The sequence below is a fragment of the Phyllobates terribilis genome, unplaced genomic scaffold (assembly GCF_046119375.1).
Source record: "Phyllobates terribilis strain yellow unplaced genomic scaffold, ASM4611937v1 Scaffold_34__1_contigs__length_13252353, whole genome shotgun sequence".
Taxonomy (NCBI): domain Eukaryota; kingdom Metazoa; phylum Chordata; class Amphibia; order Anura; family Dendrobatidae; genus Phyllobates; species Phyllobates terribilis.
The window spans coordinates 12948520-12969824 of record NW_027362794.1 but is presented as its reverse complement, the minus strand read 5'-3'; the positions used below and the strand labels follow the sequence as shown (position 1 = coordinate 12969824).

Below are 21305 nucleotides of genomic sequence, written 5' to 3'. Positions count from 1 at the left end.
AAATTTATCACTTACACATGAGCCGTGTATGAGGGAGCCGGAGGCCTGGAAATGGAGGAGTCGGAGGTTTGGCTTACTGACTCCACAGCCCGGGTTAGCAATAGCCGGATGCAGGTGAAGCCGAGCAAAGGACGAACACTACATCTCCCCTTCTAATGAGCCGTGTAGTAGGTGGTCTCTGTCACAGAATAAGGTAAGGGTCCGGTGTGCTACCGGGGGTGTACAACTCCAAGAGGGGCAGGAAGAGAAGGATAGAATCCAACGGAAAAGGAGATCGCACAGTTTCCCAAGGAGACCGGATCACTAATGATCTACTCCAGACACACAAACAAGAGGATCTGATGGGGGAGGGGCGACAGACAAATTCATAGAGAACTGGATTCATGTAGCCAAAGTAGAATTAGCAAATGAGCTATAATGAGCCTGAAAAGGATGGACCCCACAAAGCCAGAGTTAATGCTGCAGATTTCACCGGCATCAGACAATGAGAGCGGGGGGCTTTGCACAGCTTAAGATACTGAGAGAGTTCAGTATATAAATTGTAAGCTTGCGAGCAGGGCCCTCACTCCTCCTGTAACGGATAAAATGTGTTACATTGTATTGTTTTTATTGTCTGTACAGGTCCCTACTTAATTGGAAAGTGCTGCAGAATATGTTGGTGCTATGATACAATAATCATTTTTATTTATATGTGCAGAGATGTTTCAGTTTTCACATTCACCACATGAGGGCAGCAGAGTACTATGCTCAGAATAAGGTCAGACATAACAGTACCTGCATATTACATGTGCTGACTAATGAGAGATACTGCCACTTGCACTGGTATGGCTGACATCAGACTGTAAGTGCGCCCGATAATGTCTGTGAGGGCGTATCTGTGCCCTGCTCCTCAGTCTCCTCTCGCTCTCCCTCTGAGCGCTGGTAAATAGGTGATGGTATCAGGGGGAACAATGTCTACCTACAACTGCACCCTTGGTCTGGGCCAACTTCGCCATCTTGTGGTAAGGGACAGTACCAATTAGTGAAGCGCTGCTAAGGGGCCATGTGTTTCTGAGTCGGGTCTCACAGTCTGGGGCCCATTCGTAACAGGACAATGGCAGACAAGGTCCTCTGGTCTCCCACCTCAGCTCAAGTGAGGCCGCAACTCTGAGCATCGCGTAGGCCATGCTAATGGAGCACAGCCAAACTCATCTGAAAATGGGCCCATAAGCTTCTTGTAACCAAGAGGAGTCACACTGATGGCCCTCCATGCCGGGATGAGCCCTCTGTGTAGCTCGGAGCCCCCTTGGACACATACGCACCCAATGGCTGCCGGACATGCCCCCCCTACACAACACTTATTTTTTAAAGCATTCTGACTTTGCAGCGTTTTCCCACAACACTATATCAGCGCTGGTCCCAGGTGTTGGCAGCTCCATTCCCACATAGGTGTCACTGGCAGAAGGAGATCCTGGACCAATGCAAATATGACAACTTTTCCATACCTTTTTTTTTTAACTAGAGCATAATAGTAAGTTTCATCCATTTTTACTTTTAAACATAATAAAGCAACTTTTTCTTCTCAAGTTGGACAAATAATGTTTCCTATAATGTCTCCAATTCCATTCCCAGCAGTTCTGCGCTCTCCAGCGCTTCTTTGCGCCTCCCCAGACGTAGTAAGCCGCGCGCCTGACTTTCCTGGACGTCGCTCCTCATTGCGGTGTTTGCCAGCGGTATAAGTGCAGAGCAGTCGCTGGACACATTAAACGCCTTCTGAAAGGGAAGAAAGAGAACGGCCATTATCCTTCCTAAAAGAAAGGGATGGTGGCAGAATTCTTTTCAGATGTTTTAGCAAAGTCTTTTGGATTTATGGGCAAAGTCTTTCCTACAAAACTGCAGAACTGATTTCTTGCAATTCTGCGAGTCTGATCATTCTATAAGAAAATCAACTAAGTGACAAATCTATTGTTTTATTATAGTTCTGTGAGTACAAATCATTACATAACCTTGGGTTCACCCTGGTATTACACACAAAGCAAATGGTTGGCTTGCTGTAAGGCAGGGGTCTCAAACACGCGGCCCGCAGGCACCATAGACCCCGATGGCGGCCCGGTCCAGAAGCTGCCGGCAGCTGCGCTTCAGTTCAGTGTACTGCTCTGCACAGCAATACCAGTGGCAGCCGCCGGCCTATCAGAGGCCAGCAGCTGACATCTGCGTCCCAGCGCAGCAGTGTATGACGTCACTGACACGCGCAGATGTCAGCTGCTGGCCTCTGATAGGCCGGCGGCTGCCACTGGTATTGCTGTACAGAGAGCCGGTCTCTGCGCGGCAATACACTGAACTGAAGCGCAGCTGCCGGCAGCTCCTGGATCGGGGTCTATGGTGCCTGCGGGCCACAGGTGCAGAAAAGACGCCGAGGGAACGGAGGACAGGTGAGAAGAATCTTTTTTTTCTCTTGTATGTGTAGAACGGCATAAGGGACAGTCCTCCAAGATGGGGACCAGGCTGGGGACAGTCCTCCAAGTTGGGTACCAGGCTGGGGACAGTCCTAAAAAGATGGGTACCAGGCTGGGGACAGTCCTAAAAAGGTGGGGACCAGGCTGGGGACAGTCCTAAAAAGATGGGTACCAGGCTGGGGACAGTCCTAAAAAGATGGGTACCAGGCTGGGGACAGTCCTAAAAAGGTGGGTACCAGGCTGGGGACAGTCCTAAAAAGGTGGGGACCAGGCTGGGGACAGTCCTAAAAAGGTGGGGACCAGGCTGGGGACGGTCCTAAAAAGGTGGGGACCAGGCTGGGGACAGTCCTAAAAAGGTGGGGACCAGGCTGGGGACAGTCCTAACAGATGGGGACCAGGCTGGGGACAGTCCTAACAGATGGGGACCAGGCTGGGGACAGTCCTGACAGATGGGGACCAGGCTGGGGACAGTCCTAACAGATGTGGACCAGGCTGGGGACAGTCCTAAAACATGAGGACCAGGCCGCGGACAGTCCTAAAACATGAGGACCAGGCTGGGGACAGTCCTAAAACATGAGGACCAGGCTGGGGACAGTCCTAAAACATGGGGACCAGGCTGGGGACAGTCCTAAAACATGGGGACCAGGCTGGGGACAGTCCTAAAACATGAAGACCAGGCTGGGGACAGTCCTAAAACATGGAGACCAGGCTGGGGACAGTCCTAAAACATAGAGACCAGGCTGGGGACAGTCCTAAAACATGGGGACCAGGCTGGGGACAGTCCTAAAACATGGGGACCAGGCTGGGGACAGTCCTAAAACATGGGGACCAGGCTGGGGACAGAACTACAAGAGGGGGACCAGGATGGGGACATTCCTAGAAGATGGGTACATTACAACAAGATGGGGACCAGGATGGGGCATTACTACAAGATGAGGACATATCTACAATATGGGGACCGGTATGTGACATTACGACAATATGGGGCCCAGTATGGAATATTACGACAAGATGGGGACAAAGATGGGGGACATTACAAGATGCAGACCAGGGTGGGGCACGTTACTACTAGATTTTGGCAGAAAAACTTCAAAATAAAGCATGAAAAAATATTTTGCCACTAAAAATGCTGCTCTATATACAGTACAGACCAAAAGTTTGGACACACCTTCTCATTTAAAGATTTTTCTGTATTTTCATGACAATGAAAATTGTACATTCACACTGAAGGCATCAAAACTATGAATTAACACATCTGGAATTATATACTTAACAAAAAAGTGTGAAACAACTGAAAATATGTCTTATATTCTAGGTTCTTCAAAGTAGCCACCTTTTGCTTTGATGACTGCTTTGCACACTCTTGGCATTCTCTTGATGAGCTTCAAGAGGTAGTCACCGGAAATGGTCTTCCAACAATCTTGAAGGAGTTCCCAGAGATGCTTAGCACTTGTTGGCCCTTTTGCCTTCACTCTGTGGTCCAGCTCACCCCAAACCATCTCGATTGGGTTCAGGTCTGGTGACTGTGGAGGCCAGGTCATCTGGCGTAGCATCCCATCACTCTCCTTCTTTGTCAAATAGCTCTTACACAGCCTGGAGGTGTGTTTGGGGTCATTGTCCTGTTGAAAAATAAATGATGGTCCAACTAAACGCAAACTGGATGGAATAGCATGCCGCTGCAAGATGCTGTGGTAGCCATGCTGGCTCAGTATGCCTTCAATTTTGAATAAATCCCCAACAGTGTCACCAGCAAAGCCCCCCCACACCATCACATCTCCTCCATGCTTCACGGTGGGAACCAGGCATGTAGAGTCCATCCGTTCACCTTTTCTGCGTCGCACAAAGACACGGTGGTTGGAACCAAAGATCTCAAATTTGGACTCATCAGACCAAAGCACAGATTTCCACTGGCCTAATGTCCATTCCTTGTGTTCTTTAGCCCAAACAAGTCTCTTCTGCTTGTTGCCTGTCCTTAGCAGTGGTTTCCTAGTAGCTATTTTACCATGAAGGCCTGCTGCACAAAGTCTCCTCTTAACAGTTGTTGTAGAGATGTGTCTGCTGCTAGAACTCTGTGTGGCATTGACCTGGTCTCTAATCTGAGCTGCTGTTAACATGGGATTTCTGAGGCTGGTGACTCGGATAAACTTATCCTCAGAAGCAGAGGTGACTCTTGGTCTTCCTTTCCTGGGGCGGTCCTCATGTCAGCCAGTTTCTTTGTAGCGCTTGATGGTTTTTGCAACTGCACTTGGGGACAGCTTCAAAGATTGCCCAATTTTTCGCACTGACTGACCTTCATTTCTTAAAGTAATGATGGCCACTCGTTTTTCTTTACTTAGAATTTGTATTATGGCAAGAAAAAAGCAGCTAACAGTCTATTCAGTAGGACTATCAGCTGTGTATCCACCTGACTTCTGCACAACACAACTGACGGTCCCAACCCCATTTATAAGGCAAGAAATCCCACTTATTAAACCTGAAAGGGCACACCTGTGAAGTGAAAACCATTTCCAGTGACTACCTCTTGAAGCTCATCAAGAGAATGCCAAGAGTGTGCAAAGCAGTCATCAAAGCAAAAGGTGGCTACTTTGAAGAACCAAGAATATAAGACATATTTTCAGTTGTTTCACACTTTTTTGTTAAGTATATAACTCCACATGTGTTAATTCATAGTTTTGATGACTTCAGTGTGAATGTACAATTTTCATAGTCATGAAAATACAGAAAAATCTTTAAATGAGAAGGTGTGTCCAAACTTTTGGTCTGTACTGTATAAACTAAAGTAAGCAAGAAAAGTGCATGTTTTATTATCGCCACATCCACAAAGACTCAAGCTATAAAAAATAAAACAGCAAAAATGTTTAGAAGGTGTATAGAAAAAAAATGGTATCACTAAAAATGTCACTTTGTCCTGCAAAGAATGCGCCCCCCCAAATAATTTTTTTTTCTGTGTGCGGCCCATATACCAACCCGAGTTTGAGACCCCTGCTGTAAGGGGATGTCGGGTCACTGTGTAACTGCAGACTTATAAATCCTCCAGCGCAGACTGGGCACTGTGCGGAGTCGCTGGTTTCTGACCCGGGGACGGCGGTGATATATGCATTATACATACTCCCGGGCAGAACCCGACTAGTGGGCGCAGCCCCGCTCCAGAGTGGCCTTGTACACACCAGTTTTCTGATTTGGAAGTGACAGTCAGTTTTTTGCTATTTGTATATTGTCTCTCTGACCGAGCGCTCCACCCTCCAGCCTGTGGTGGATTTAACTGCAGCAGGATCCTAGCTACCCATAAATGCAGGCTTTAGCCTAGCAGAGGATTCACATTAGATCAGTTCCCAGCAAACCGGAAAGTGCCTTGTCGTTGGCTGCTGGGTTTGCATGAATTGGCCAAATTATGTGCTAAACATCTCCATTTTTTCTTATTATCTAAAGCAGTAATGACATTCAAATTCCATGTATTTCATGTTTCCATGCTTTAGCACTACAGAGTGCTACTTTGTCTTTATATCATGTGGCTTCTGCCACAGAAACAGCACGGCCATGCCAGCCACACATCTCCTGGATGCTCACTATGGTTATAGTGATATACTGTACTGCTGCTCCCAGGGCTGCCATTGCTGGCCCTACACTGGAGTCTCTGGGCAATGGGGAGCCAGTGAAGGGATTGACAGAGAGGAGAGGCAGGGGACACGTGGATTAGTCGGGCAGCAGAGTTTAGGATAGATTGGAGGTGTGCAAGTGGTAGAAGGGAGGCCACAGAGCAAGAGGTTGCAGTAGTCAAGGCAGGAGATGATGAGGGCGTGCACTAGTGTTTTTGCAGATTCGTGGTTGAGGAATGTGCGGATCCGGGAGATATTTTTTGAGTTGGAGTCGGAAGGAAGTGGAAAGGGCTTGGATATGTGGTTTAAAGGAGAGGTTAGAGTCCATGGTTACCCTGAGGCAGCGGGCTTGCGGGACTAGGGAGATTGGGCAGCCATTGACTTTGATGGATAGGTCAGTTGGGGGGGGTTGAGTGAGACGGTGGAAAAATGATGAATTCAGTTTTGTCTATGTTAAGTTTTAGAAACCTGTCAGAGAAGAAGGATAAAATAGCGGACAGACATTGTGGGATTTTGGTTAGTAGGGAAGAGAAATCGGATCCAGAGAGGTAGATCTGTGTGTCATCAGCATAGGTGATACTGAAAGCCATGAGACCCTATGAGCTGTCCCAGGCCGAAGGTGTAGATGGAGAAGAGCAGGGGTCCTAGGACTGAACCTTGGGGGACACTGACAGATAGGGGGCGAGATGAGGAGGTGGTGTGTGAGTGGCAGACACTGAATGTCCGGTCAGTTAGGTATGAAGACATCCAAGATAGGGCCAAGTCCGTGATGCCAAGAGATGGAGTCTGTAGTAAGAGGGAATGGTCGACTGTGTCAAAGGCAGATGACAGGTCCAGGAGGAGGAGGACAGAGTAGTGTTGCTTGGATTTGGCAGTTAGTAGGTCGTTGGTGAATTTAGTCAGGGAAGTTTCAGTGGAGTGGTGCGGTCGGAAGCCAGATTGGAGGCGGTCAAAGAGGAGAGGTGGGAGGACAGTTCAGAATGGACGTGTTGTTCCAGTAGTTTTGAGCCATAGGGGAGAAGTGATATGCGGTGATAGCTAGACAGAGAGGATGGGTCAAGGGATGGCTTTTTGAGGATGGGTGTGATCGAGGCATGTTTGAAGCATGAGGGGAAGACACCAGTTGTTAGTGACAGGTTGAAAAGGTGAGTTAGGGTTGGGATGAGAATAGTGTTAAGGTTAGGGATGAGGTGGGACGGGACTGGGTCAAGTTTGCAGGTGGTGAGGTGTGATTTGGAGAGTAAAGAGGAGAGTTGATTGTCTGTAATGGTGGAGAAGCTGGTTTTGGAGGAGGATGGTTGAGTAGGTGTGAGGAGGGGCTGTGGGGACTTTAGTCAAAAGATTTGTCTGATAGTGTCAACCTTCTGCTTGAAGAATGTGGCAAAGTCTTCGGCTGAGATGAGAGGAGATGAAGGAGGCGCTGGGGGACGGAGGAGAGAACTGAAAGCTTTGAATAGCTGTTTAGGGTTGTGAGACAGGGATGATATGAGAGATGAGAAGTATGTTTGTTTTGCTGCAGTAAGTGTGGACTTGAAGGTAGTGAGGGACTGTTAGAATGCAATGAAGTGCTCGTTGGAGTGGGACCTTTTCCATTTCCACTCAGCAACCCTGGAGGCCCTTCGCAGTTCTTTAGTCAGGTTGGTGTGCCAGGGTTGCCGGTTGAATGGGCGAGCTGTGATACGTGTGAGGGGGCGACCGATTTGAGGCTGCAGCTATTGAGGTGATATATAAAGTGGCATCAGCATTTGCATTGTGTAATGAACTTATGCCTGTGAGAGGGAGAAGGGATTCAGAGATTGAGTGTAGGTCAAAGTGTTTGAGATTTCTGTGAGGGTGTGCAAGTTTGTGGAGTGTGGCTTGTGTACCTGGAGAGGAGAGGTAAGAGAATGTAAGTTGTGGTCAGAAAGAGCGAGAGGTGAGCTTGAGAGGTTAGATAGGGAACAGAGGAGGGTGAAGATGAGGTCCAGTGTGTGGCCATCTTTGTGAGTGGGGGCTGAAGACCATTGAGCAAGGCTGAAGGAGGAAGTGAGGAATAGAAGCTTCGAGACAGATGAGTGGGAAGTGTCAATGGGGATGTTGAAGTCACCCATGATGATAGTGGTGATGTCATCAGAAAGGAAATTAAGCAGCCAGGTGTTGAAGTGGTCAAAGAAGGTGGTGGCTAGTCCTGGGGAGCGGTAAACGACGGCCAGTTGGAGGGGGGAGTAGATGAGCACACAGTGTACTTCAAAGGAGGGGAGAGTAATGGAGGGTGGCAGTGGGATATGGGTGAAGGAGCAGTTGCCTGACAGGAGAAAACCTACTCCTCCACCATGCTTGAAATTGGAGCGGGGTGTGTGAGAAAGATGGAATCCACCGTACGAAAGTGCAGCTGTGGACGCCGTGTCAGAGGTGGTGAGCCAGGTATCGGTGATGCCGATGAAGAAGAGTTTGCAAGTAATGAAAAGATCATGGATGTAGGAAAGTTTGTTGCACACGGAGCGAGCTTTGCATAGAGCTCCTGTTAGTGGGACTGGGGAGGCGGGGGCTGCGCGCATGGGAATAAGGTTAGAAGGGTTGTGAGAGTTTGTGACAGATCGTGGATAGGAGGTGGAAGTGACTATATGACAGAAATACCCAACAGTGTCAGCATTCTAAAAACTGCACCCCTCAAGGTGCTCAAAACAGCATTCAAGAAGTTTATTAACCCTTCAGGTGCTTCACAGGAATCTTTGGAATGTGGAAGAAAAAAATGAACATTTAACATTTTTCACAAAAATGATCTTTTAGCCCCAAATTTTTTATTTTCACAAGGGTAAGAGGAGAAAATGGACCCCAAAACTTGTTGTGCAATTTCTCCTGAGTACGCCGATACCTGATATGTGGGGAAAAACTACTGTTTGCGTGCACGGCAGGGTTCAGAAGGGAAGGAGCACTGTGTGACTTTTAGAACGCAAAATTGGCTGGAATCGAGAGCGGACGCCATGTCGCATTTGGAGAGCCCCTGATGCACCTAAACAGTGGACATCCCCCACAAGTGACCCCATTTTGGAAACTAGACCCCCCAAGGATTTTATCAAGGGGTTGTTGTAGATAGGCTCACTTGGTTGCATATAGCGGTATACAGGAACATTGTCTCTTTAAATCTTCTGCTGGGTTTATTAAGAATGCTGCATAAACCACAGCAAAAACAAACACGGCCTTCCTGGCCTAACCGGAAAAACAAAACATAACGTATGGCACAGTCCTTGCTCCTACGAGTAACCGCCCACTTCAGGAACAAACAACTCAAGGTTTGTCTTTCCTTCACATGACAAAACAGCTCAGAGCTTTCACCTCCAAACCCATCCTACACACAAATGCTCTAAAAGGCTGGGATTTTATCCTCTGACCTCCTTCCTTTCTACAGGTGTTTAACCACCTTAGAACTAAAGATGGCTGAGTAACCCCTTCGTGTGCTGGAACCTTTTTCCTATATTTAATTACTGGAGCTCCTAATCTCAGTGCTACATGACGCGCCCCTGGGCCTGTGTCGCGCTGCGTTGCGCACGCGGGAGCTTACCCGGAGCCGGATCTTTTGAGGGTTGTAGTCTCGTGGCGGTGATCCGGTCCGTGCCCAGGGAGTCAGACTAAGTGGCGCTGTATCAGCGGTAGATGTTGGACGACTACGCCACCCGTTGAGTACAGCTAAGGAGCTGCTGCTGCAGGGCAGACCGCTGATGCCGGTGGTAGGATTGTGCAGCGTGATAGTATAACCCCCAACGGGAGGGGTATGGCCTCAGGGCAGCCGACGTGGATGATGGGGGTAGCAGGAATCACTCAGAGACGATGCGGTGTGATTCAGGGTCTTTACTGGTGACAAAGATAGACCCTCCCGGAGTACTGGCTAGCGATCGGGGCCTGGTCAGTCCTTGAGCAGATGGGATCTCCCCTGGCCAGGCGGAGTTGTAGGCCTCCCAAACTGACTGTACTCTTCTGGCTACCTTGCTAGAGGCGGGTATAAGTAGCCCACGTCCCTGAGTGTACCGTGTGGTGCTCACCCGTATGGCCGGTGACTCGGGGCCTTCTAGTAGCTTCCGCTCCACGACGGCGGTGCTGGTCCCATGCGTGTGACCGTGCCTTCGGGTTTCTTGGCCAGAGGACCTGAAATCCCCTGCCTGACGGATTCTGCTGCTGGGTAGGAGTTAGTCCCCACAGCCTCGGACTCCGGGTCCGGTAAGAAATCTTCTCAGTCAGGGCGAGCTCTGCAGCTGCCAGCCCCTGACTCCTTGTAACACTGCTCCCACAGAGCTCCTGTTGTTTCTTCCCATAGCTGCTTCTCTTCTCTGTCTCTACTTCTGGCATGGCCCAGGAGCTGGGCCCAGCCGGAGCCACAGCTCCCTGTCAGCCCTCCTGGCTGAACTCTCCCTCTGAACTCTCTAACCCTGCCTCAGCCCCAGGTTTATATAGGGGAAGTTCTTCCCCTCCCAGGACTGGGCAGGAGGTGTGGCATGCATAGGATTCCTGACCAAGAGACCTCCCACCTGCTCTCAGACATAACATTGCTGTTACTGTGGAAACCAAACCCCTGGGGTGCCACATTCCCCCCTAGTGAAATTTAGTACTCCGGGACTAAACATATTTTTAGAAAAACATAACAAGGTATAAACAATAATAATACAATAAGGAAAACACATAAAGATGGTTACGGCGTGTCCGCAACCGGGTGCAGTTTTGAAGAAAAGCAAGGTGTCCATTTCACCAAAACAGGGAGACGTAACCAGGTAGGGGTCTGTCCTGCCCCGAGTCCTTAACAGTCTTTAGTCCATTCCTGGGTTACGCTCCAACCATGTACAAAGGATTCCCGGTAAATCCACCAAAGACTCCCATAAATTACTAGAAACACATAATTATTTACAGGATATGGCCGCTCTCAGTCCTCGGCCAGTGGGGATAAGGAATGGCTGCTCACAGTCCTCAGCCTGGTTTAAGATAGGGGCACATGGGGAACAATTCACTAATCCCAACGGGGACCATATTTTAATTAGCAGCAGTCCTTGTACCCTTACGGGTAACTATTTACAGCTCTTTATTCACGCTACTTCCCTTCAGTAGCTATGTCCTCTTTGTGCTCCCTCCTGAGGGTAGTCCTCAGACCCGTCCGGGTCCTCTTCGCTTTCCTCGTATTGGTAGTACTGCAGCTCCTCCTCGGTTAGCTGGGTTAGTATCTCTGCGACAGTCCTCCTCCCAGGTGGCCAGGACTTTACCTCCCTTTGGGCTGCCCCGGTCAATTGGGCCACCAGGATGCTCACTTTTTGCTCCTCTGTGAGGGGGTACACCTGGAAGAGGCTATCCAGCTTTTCTCTAAAGTCATGCAGGGTATGTGACTCCCCTGAGTACTGGGGTAGCCAGGCTGCCCCCGGGATATAGGGCATGGTGAAAGGCATGACCGCAACAGCGGTGGCGCTGGCGGGGGTTGAAGCGGTGAAGCTCTCCTCCGTATCCGGCATCCTTCTCCCCCCTAGTGGACCGTGGCCTACCTTGCGATGATCCTCTTCCGTAGGCCGCGGCTCCGCAGTGGATCGTCAGGGTTGAGGACCTTCCGTCGCGCTCCTGTGACGTCGGCGTCTGCTGGGCTCCTTCCAGGACCTTACGCAACGTCCGGACGTGAGGCGGGGCTTCAATTCTCGCGCGCTTTCGGAGTCCACGCCCCTCTTCTTCCTGCGCGGCGTCTTCAAGATGGCGTCCAACGGCGGGAAAACTTCGCGGATGGCGGGAAGAAGGTAGACGATGGCGCCGGATGGCGGGAAAACTTCGCGGATGGCGGGAAGAAGGTAGAAGATGGCGCCGGATGGCGGGAAACCTCCACGGATGGCGGGAATCTTCACCACTGGTAAGTTTGAACAGTCTTTTTCAGGCACGCAGTACCCGGTGGTTGCGGGCACGAAATCCTGCCGACTACGCCAAAAGTTGACGCGCCCCTGGGCCTGTGTCGCGCTGCGTTGCGCATGCGGGAGCTTACCCGGAGCCGGATCTTTTGAGGGTTGTAGTCTCGTGGCGGTGATCCGGTCCGTGCCCAGGGAGTCAGACTAAGTGGCGCTGTATCAGCGGTAGATGTTGGACGACTACGCCACCCGTTGAGTACAGCTAAGGAGCTGCTGCTGCAGGGCAGACCGCTAATGCCGGTGGTAGGATTGTGCAGCGTGATAGTATAACCCCCAACGGGAGGGGTATGGCCTCAGGGCAGCCGACGTGGATGATGGGGGTAGCAGGAATCACTCAGAGACGATGCGGTGTGATTCAGGGTCTTTACTGGTGACAAAGATAGACCCTCCCGGAGTACTGGCTAGCGATCGGGGCCTGGTCAGTCCTTGAGCAGATGGGATCTCCCCTGGCCAGGCGGAGTTGTAGGCCTCCCAAACTGACTGTACTCTTCTGGCTACCTTGCTAGAGGCGGGTATAAGTAGCCCACGTCCCTGAGTGTACCGTGTGGTGCTCACCCGTATGGCCGGTGACTCGGGGCCTTCTAGTAGCTTCCGCTCCACGACGGCGGTGCTGGTCCCATGCGTGTGACCGTGCCTTCGGGTTTCTTGGCCAGAGGACCTGAAATCCCCTGCCTGACGGATTCTGCTGCTGGGTAGGAGTTAGTCCCCACAGCCTCGGACTCCGGGTCCGGTAAGAAATCTTCTCAGTCAGGGCGGGCTCTGCAGCTGCCAGCCCCTGACTCCTTGTAACACTGCTCCCACAGAGCTCCTGTTGTTTCTTCCCATAGCTGCTTCTCTTCTCTGTCTCTACTTCTGGCATGGCCCAGGAGCTGGGCCCAGCCGGAGCCACAGCTCCCTGTCAGCCCTCCTGGCTGAACTCTCCCTCTGAACTCTCTAACCCTGCCTCAGCCCCAGGTTTATATAGGGGAAGTTCTTCCCCTCCCAGGACTGGGCAGGAGGTGTGGCATGCATAGGATCCCTGACCAAGAGACCTCCCACCTGCTCTCAGACATAACATTGCTGTTACTGTGGAAACCAGACCCCTGGGGTGCCACACTACACATCTTCCCTCCAGTACTTTGCCAGTGACTTTGTCACAGGGTATAGTGAACATTTTGAACCCAGAGGTACGACACAGAACACAGAGTTTGATAACATTATGTCATCATATTGAATATGTTGTCATTAGTCTTAAGCGCAAGTGCTCGCTACTTGAGTTTGCATCAGGTACTCAGGTATGAAACAAGTATTGCGGAGGCTCGAGTGACATGCTCGAGTCCCCGCCTCGCATGTTTCACAGTTTTTAGACACTCAAAAAAACAACAAAAAAACCATGAAGGGATTGCCGATGCATAGCAGGCAATCCCCGTGTGTTTTTTTCTTTTGGCTGTATAACAGCCGTTAAACATATGGGGCAGAGACTCGAGCATGTCACTTGAGCACCTGCGATACTCAGTGCATACCCGGCACCCGATGCATACTCAAGTAGCGAGCACTTGCGCTCAAGACTAGTCACCATATCGTCATCATTTTTTTTTTCTTTACTTTTGAAAAAATCCCAACCTCAACACAACCCTAACCCTAAAACAACCCTAAGGCCAGGGCCCCATTATCAGTATCTGGTCAGTAAGGGCTTGGTTTTTGCGGAACAAGTTGACGGTTTTATTGGTATCATTTTCGGGCACATGACATTTTTTGGGAGCTTTCTACTCCTATTTTTGGGAGGCAGAACAAACAAAAACCAACAATTCAGGAATTGTTTTTACTTTTTTTATGCTGTTCCACGTGTGGTAAAATTGATAAGGTCGCTTTATTCTTCGGGTCAGTACATTTACTGCTATACTACATTTATATAGTTTTTTTATGTTTTGGCGCTTTTACACAATAAAAATGCATCTGAATTGATGATATTTCACCAACGAGGAATTGGTCTTCACATTCCGGAGTTATGTTCATCATACTTATCTGAATAAATACCAGTGACAGACTGCTGTATATTAATACAATAGCTTTTTTGATATGGAGGTTTTTAAAATTAGTGGTTCCTCTCAATCCTTATATATTTATTATTGTTTTAAATAAATTACATACACATTTTTTATTGTTCATATATGCACTGTAGCACTTTCATTAGTGTATGGAAAGTATGATCAATTGTTATTCACTTTGTGTCGTTTATTTTTAGTTCACAATCATATACAGTACAGACCAAAAGTTTGGACACACCTTCTCATTTAAAGATTTTTCTGTATTTTCATGACTATGAAAATTGTACATTCACACTGAAGGCATCAAAACTATGAATTAACACATGTGGAATTATATACTTAACAAAAAAGTGTGAAACAACTGAAAATATGTCTTATATTCTAGGTTCTTCAAAGTAGCCACCTTTTGCTTTGATGACAGCTTTGCACACTCTTGGCATTCTCTTGATGAGCTTCAAGAGGTAGTCACCGGAAATGGTTTTCACTTCACAGGTGTGCCCTGTCAGGTTTAATAAGTGGGATTTCTTGCCTTATAAATGGGGTTGGGACCATCAGTTGTGTTGTGCAGAAGTCTGGTGGATACACAGCTGATAGTCCTACTGAATAGAGTGTTAGAATTTGTATTATGGCAAGAAAAAAGCAGCTAAGCAAAGAAAAACGAGTGGCCATCATTACTTTAAGAAATGAAGGTCAGTCAGTCCGAAAAATTGGGCAAACTTTGAATGTATCCCCAAGTGCAGTTGCAAAAACCATCAAGCGCTACAAAGAAACTGTCTCACATGAGGACCGCCCCAGGAAAAGAAGACCAAGAGTCACCCCTGCTTCTGAGGATAAATTTATCCGAGTCACCAGCCTCAGAAATCCCAAGTTAACAGCAGCTCAGATTAGAGACCAGGTCAATGCCACATAGAGTTCTAGCAGCAGACACATCTCTTCAACAACTGTTAAGAGGAGACTTTGTGCAGCCGGCCTTCATGGTAAAATAGAATTACATAAAATACTGATTGAAATAGTGGACAGAATTCACACTAGTGGTCACCACTGATACAGATAATTAGTATAAATTAGGAAGGGTTTATAGAAGGGAAAAGGTGTGTGAATAAAATATAACTTTTATTAATATAATTAAAAAAACTCTTATTTTGTGAATTATTGGTGAATAAATATTCATACATCAAATTATGTATATAGGGCCACTGCTGTGTATTTATATGCAGTGCTAGCCCACAAATCACTTATTTCAATTGTGAGGACACAAAAATAAATTATCCACAGCCAATGTCCCTATAATTATTGGCTGGGTATTATAAGTTATGTGTCCCAGGTATCCCAACATTCTCCGTCATAAAGTAAATAATAACATATATAAAGTGCCGTGGAAATATGTGAGATGATAGTTAATTTTCCACCAGTGAGCCTAAATGACTTCTTATATACTCTGCATTATTAATAAATTAATGCCGATATTAAAGATGAGCTATTTCGAAAGAGAAGAGACTTTTCGAAAGAAATTACTCTAAACAATCAATCAAAAGGGCATATAATATTGCCTTAAGGACGGAGAGGAAGGACCTTTTAATCCCGAAGACTCGAAATCAAGAAGAAACGTTGAGATTTATAACCGAATACCATCAAGATTGGCAAATTATGATTAATATCTTTAATAAACATTGGGGGATTTTAAAATCGGATAGAGATCTTGATCGATATCTCACACCAAAGGCCTCAATAGGATATCGGAAAACTACATCTATCTCTAACCTTTTGGTCTCGAGTCATTTTAAACGCAATAATAGAATTGTAAATGTAAGGGATCCGGGTTTCTTCCCCTGTAAACTATGCAAGGCCTGTCAAATTTTGACCCCTATGAAATCCTTTAGGGATGCTTTTGGAAAAAACTTTACCATACACCAACATTTAAATTGCTCTTCGGTTGGAGTGATTTATTGTTTGGAGTGCACATGTGGACTCAGATATGTAGGTAAGACAACCAGAGATCTGAGGACACGCATCAGAGAACATATTAGGAGTATCATTAACTTTGATAAGGACGAACAAATATGTAGAGAAAGACAAAAAATTTTCATTCCTACCCCCATCGCCAAGCATTTCAAACATGCACATGACTTAAGATGGAAAGATCTGAAAGGATGGGCAATTTTTCAACATAAGCTGGATATTAGGGGTGGAGATTTGGAACAATTCTTGTTAAAAATGGAAAGCCAGTGGATATTCCGTTTAAATACGGTTAATCCACATGGACTGAACGAAAATTTCAATTTTGGTTGTTTTTTATGACGTTTCTCTATACTCTGCACAGTAACTTTTTGACCTGTCTCTGGCCTTGGGGTTGTAAGTTGTGCATTTCCAATGATTTTTTCCTGCTTTACAATGAATTGATTTATGTCTATTTGCCCTCTGAAAATATTGATGCATCTGGTTTTCTTTCCCAGATGTATCAGTTGAAATATAGAGAATCAAATATACTTATACCTCTATTCTCTACACTATCCCATCAATCTTCCTCACTTTGTATTTGAGGTGGGGGAATGAAGGATTTAGCTTTATTCATATTCACTGGGGAGTGAACTATCATAGATAATATGAGAAGAGAATTAGAGGTTTGCAATAAAGATCCCCCTTAAATGCAATTGATGTTCGATATGTACAAGATTTCTTCAATCTGATAGATCTATACATATAATAATACTTTATGGTATTATTATTCTAATGCGTAGCCTTTCAGGTATATTATCAGCCAACCTAATAGTATGGGATAAAACGGGAATTTAACCATTATCTTTACAATTTCTGGTATTTTTAAAATTTCATTTGGAATTATTTAATTACATGTTTCTGCCAATGCAGGTATGTGGACTCTCTGATTGGCTGATAGACCTGTCAATCTTGACAGGAGGTATAAGAATCCTGAGAAGGCGGCCGATCCCGCCCTTAGAAAAAGCCGGTAATCACGGCGAAACGCGCGTCAGGGACGTTCATTCTTATAATCTATATGTGGTGACACATCCCAGGATCCACACACCACTCTCTGTCACTTTAATTCTTACCCTGCCGGCTTAATACATAAAGCGGCAGTGACCGCGTGCAGGCTATCTGCACGCGATCTGAATGAGAACGCTGTCGGGGAGATAAGAGGCTCTGCTCTCCACATGCTCTAGCCAGCAATACAAACTGGCAGCTAACTGCACGACTTCTATAATCAATCATTTCTATTCGGCCGGCTTAATATATGAAGCAGCAGTGATAGCGTGCAGATTATCTGCACGAGGTCTGAGTGAGAGCGCTGCGGGGGAGACAGTGTGTTCTGACCTCCACGTGAAGCAAATGATATACATTGACATCTCACTTTATCTTTAATCTCTGCAATATATAATAGTAATTGCTAGCAGACCACCCGCACACAGCAAGAATGTACACGCTGTGGGATTAAATGAGCACCCTTATATTTACGGGTATGACTTGATAGAACAGCGGTATTAACCGCATAGACCACCCATATTAGATTAGTGCTTGGCTCAGAGATACAAATCCAGCTATATAGCTGTTTTTTTCATGCCAGCTTTAATAGTGAGATTGCAAGGAAATAGCTCATCTTTAATATCGGCATTAATTTATTAATAATGCAGAGTATATAAGAAGTCATTTAGGCTCACTGGTGGAAAATTAACTATCATCTCACATATTTCCACGGCACTTTATATATGTTATTATTTACTTTATGACGGAGAATGTTGGGATACCTGGGACACATAACTTATAATACCCAGCCAATAATTATAGGGACATTGGCTGTGGATAATTTATTTTTGTGTCCTCACAATTGAAATAAGTGATTTGTGGGCTAGCACTGCATATAAATACACAGCAGTGGCCCTATATACATAATTTGATGTATGAATATTTATTCACCAATAATTCACAAAATAAGAGTTTTTTTAATTATATTAATAAAAGTTATATTTTATTCACACACCTTTTCCCTTCTATAAACCCTTCCTAATTTATACTTCATGGTAAAATAGCTGCTAGGAAACCACTACTAAGGACAGGCAACAAGCAGAAGAGACTTGTTTGGGCTAAAGAACAAAAGGAATGGACATTAGACCAGTGGAAATCTGTGCTTTGGTCTGATGAGTCCAAATTTGAGATCCTTGGTTCCAACCACCGTGTCTTTGTGCGACGCAGAAAGGTGAACGGACGGACTCTACATGCCTGGTTCCCACCGTGAAGCATGGAGGAGGAGGTGTGATGGTGTGGGGGTGCTTTGCTGGTCAAACTGTTGGGGATTTATTCAAAATTGAAGGCATACTGAACCAGCATGGCTACCACAGCATCTTGCAGCGGCATGCTATTCCATCCAGTTTGCGTTTAGTTGGACCATCATTTATTTTTCAACAGGACAATGACCCCAAACACACCTCCAGGCTATGTAAGGGCTATTTGACCAAAAAGGAGAGTGATGGGGTGCTACGCCAGATGACCTGGCCTCCACAGTCACCAGACCGGAACCCAATCGAGATGGTTTGAGGTGAGCTGGACCGCAGAGTGAAGGCAAAAGGGCCAACAAATGCTAAGCATCTCTGGGAACTCCTTCAAGATTGTTGGAAGACCATTTCTGGTGACTACCTCTTGAAGCTCATCAAGAGAATGCCAAGAGTGTGCAAAGCAGTCATCAAAGCAAAAGGTGGCTACTTTGAAGAACCTAGAATATAAGACATATTTTCAGTTGTTTCACACTTTTTTGTTAAGTATATAATTCCACATGTGTTAATTCATAGTTTTGATGCCTTCAGTGTGAATGTACAATTTTCAAAGTCATGAAAATACAGAAAAATCTTTAAATGAGGTGTGTCCAAACTTTTGGTCTGTACTGTATACTCATTACTTAGTTTATTTTTCAATTTTCTTCTTTCTTACTTACATTTTTCACATTTGCTTACCGCCCCCCCCCCCCACACACACACACACACACTGCTTATTCATAATAGGTCACTAACATTCATTCATTCACCTTTCACACTTCTGTTTTACGTTTCAGGACATGAGGCTCCTTGTATATTTATTGCACTGAGCCCAGCCGGCGGTTATTTGACCCTTGTGTTCTAACATGGAGCGTAGAAGTCGCCATCTTGTTTTGCGCTCCAACGCTGAACGCATACCGCCGTCACTTCTGCCCTATTGATGCGCTCAAGCGAGTCGAGTCACGCGGACCGGATGTGACGTTGACATGTCATGCATGACGATCCCTCTCCCTGTTACCAGCTAATCGCGGCTTGCTATATCGCACTTTGCACCCTTTTTGGCCGACTCCGGCTTAAATACTAACTCTGCCTTTTTGTTCCTTGTGCCTAGTCAAAGCCCAGATGGCGAAAAGTGCGTTGTGTGCAGCAGCATGTGTGTGTGGTTTCAGCTCATGCCGGTATGTTAATTTTTTCTGGCGATATGGCACCAGAGAGATTCCGCAGAATCCCACCACTGCCACCACATGTGAAGGATCCACACCTCGCCACCCGCCTGACATCACAGTTACGTCTGACGGATCACATGATATGGATCTGCCCTTTGCACCAACGTGACGTTCCGCACCCCCTTGAGGAAGCATAATGTCAGATTGGTACAGTTCTACACAGACACCCCCTGTCCACACAGGTACAGGAAGGTACCGGGCATGAGAAGAGGTTGCCCACTCAGTGTCTGACGTGGCACCACACTCGCTCACACCCCTGACAGGCTGAGAGGCCCCTTCCACTAGCCCCAGTGAAACAGAACCTTGTCAGCTTGGTAGAGCTGCTACCAGTTTCTATTAGATATAAGCCCCCCGGTCCGTTAACGGGAATTATCGGGCCAGAAACCAGCCCCGGTATTGTGTTAGTTGGACCGTACAATGGACATGAGGATTCGTGGATCGAGATAAAAGATCAGCCCAAGGTTAAACTATATATTTAATCGCCATCACATCGCCTATATACATAAGGATTATAAATACATAATGGTCAGAGATGCAAACACAATAGTAGTGGTACAAAAGATAAAAACAGATATGAAGAGTGAGCTACCAGTCAGATGGAAAGCCTGGCTTGTGGGGGAGGGCTGCCACATGGGAGGCTTGTGGGTCCCTCTGTGGGGATGACTTCCCTCACATGATGAGTCATCGCGACCTCCCAGAGAAAAAGCCCTAGGCTAGAACTGCAGGAGCTTTTAAACTCTCTGGGTCACTCCCCCTCCTGCCCCCTGGACTGGACCTAAATCTCCACCCATTGCCTCCCTCAGCTATAAACTCCAAAAACAAAAATGGGTTATACTTCCTTAATGGACGGTCCTAGGGAGCCGGTTCTGGTGTCATCACGATCCAGCCGGGCCTCTGCTACACGAGGAGACTAAAGACAGTGGCCCTACGGGTCTTCAAAAGGCTGTGTCTGGTATCTCCCCATCCCTACGCGCTAGACTGGGCTGGGAGTAAGGCTGACATTCCCCATTCTCTTGGGATCTTGAAAATCTATTTTATAAATAAGTAGGACATATAGCATTTCCATAATTTGGTATTGAATTATAGTTGTCTGACACAAAGGGAACGGCATGGCTTGGATCTCCAGGGGGTCTTCCTATTGAAGCCCACCAGCTAGCTAGTGGGGGTGTAATTTCTTGGCTTGGAGCTGCTAAGTGAGATATTTGTCACTCACTCTCTCGGGGCCCCCTTCCTCCTTCTTGGCTGTAGAAGTGTCCAGTTACAACTGTATGCAGTAGATCTTTATAATCCCCTGCCAAATAGGATACAATGATTGACATGGGATTATATCTACAATATTCTTTACATATTTTGCATTTTTATTGCATCGTTTTATTCTGAGAGCTATAACTTATTTTTCAGCTGATGGAGCTGTATGGTGGTTTGATTCTTGCGGGACAAGATGACGTTTTCAGTGGTACCATTTTTATTTACATTTGTCTTTTTGATTGCGTTTTATTCCATTTTGTGTTCGGCGGTATGATGATAAAGCACTGTTTTTTGCATTTTTTTTTTACACCGTGTTCACTAAATGGGTTAACGAGTGGGACAGTTTTAGAGGTCAGGTCGTTCTGGACGTGGTGATACCAAATATGTTTACTTTTATCGTTTCGTTTTTTTCATAATAATATTTATTTATGGGTATAATATATTTTTATTCTTTAAGATTTTTTCATTTTGTTTTATATTTTTCCAATTTTTTTTTACTTTCTGACACTTTTTTACTTTGTACTACTATGGGACTTTCATTTTTTTGCAGGCTGATTGCTTGTATAGCATAGGGATGCAGCAGCATCTCTAAGCTATGCAGGCTGTAA

At 46.5% G+C, this 21305-nt stretch overlaps 1 long non-coding RNA gene across 1 annotated transcript in view; it reads right to left on the bottom strand.

The window, feature by feature from the left end:
• Window positions 1–1359: 1359 nt before the first annotated feature.
• Window positions 1360–21305, bottom strand: part of LOC141180643 (uncharacterized) — a 131597-nt gene continuing 111651 nt past the window's right edge. The window contains exon 5 of the long non-coding RNA XR_012256293.1: window positions 1360–1752. This is a non-coding gene — a long non-coding RNA (uncharacterized lncRNA). The remainder of the gene's footprint in view (window positions 1753–21305) is intronic.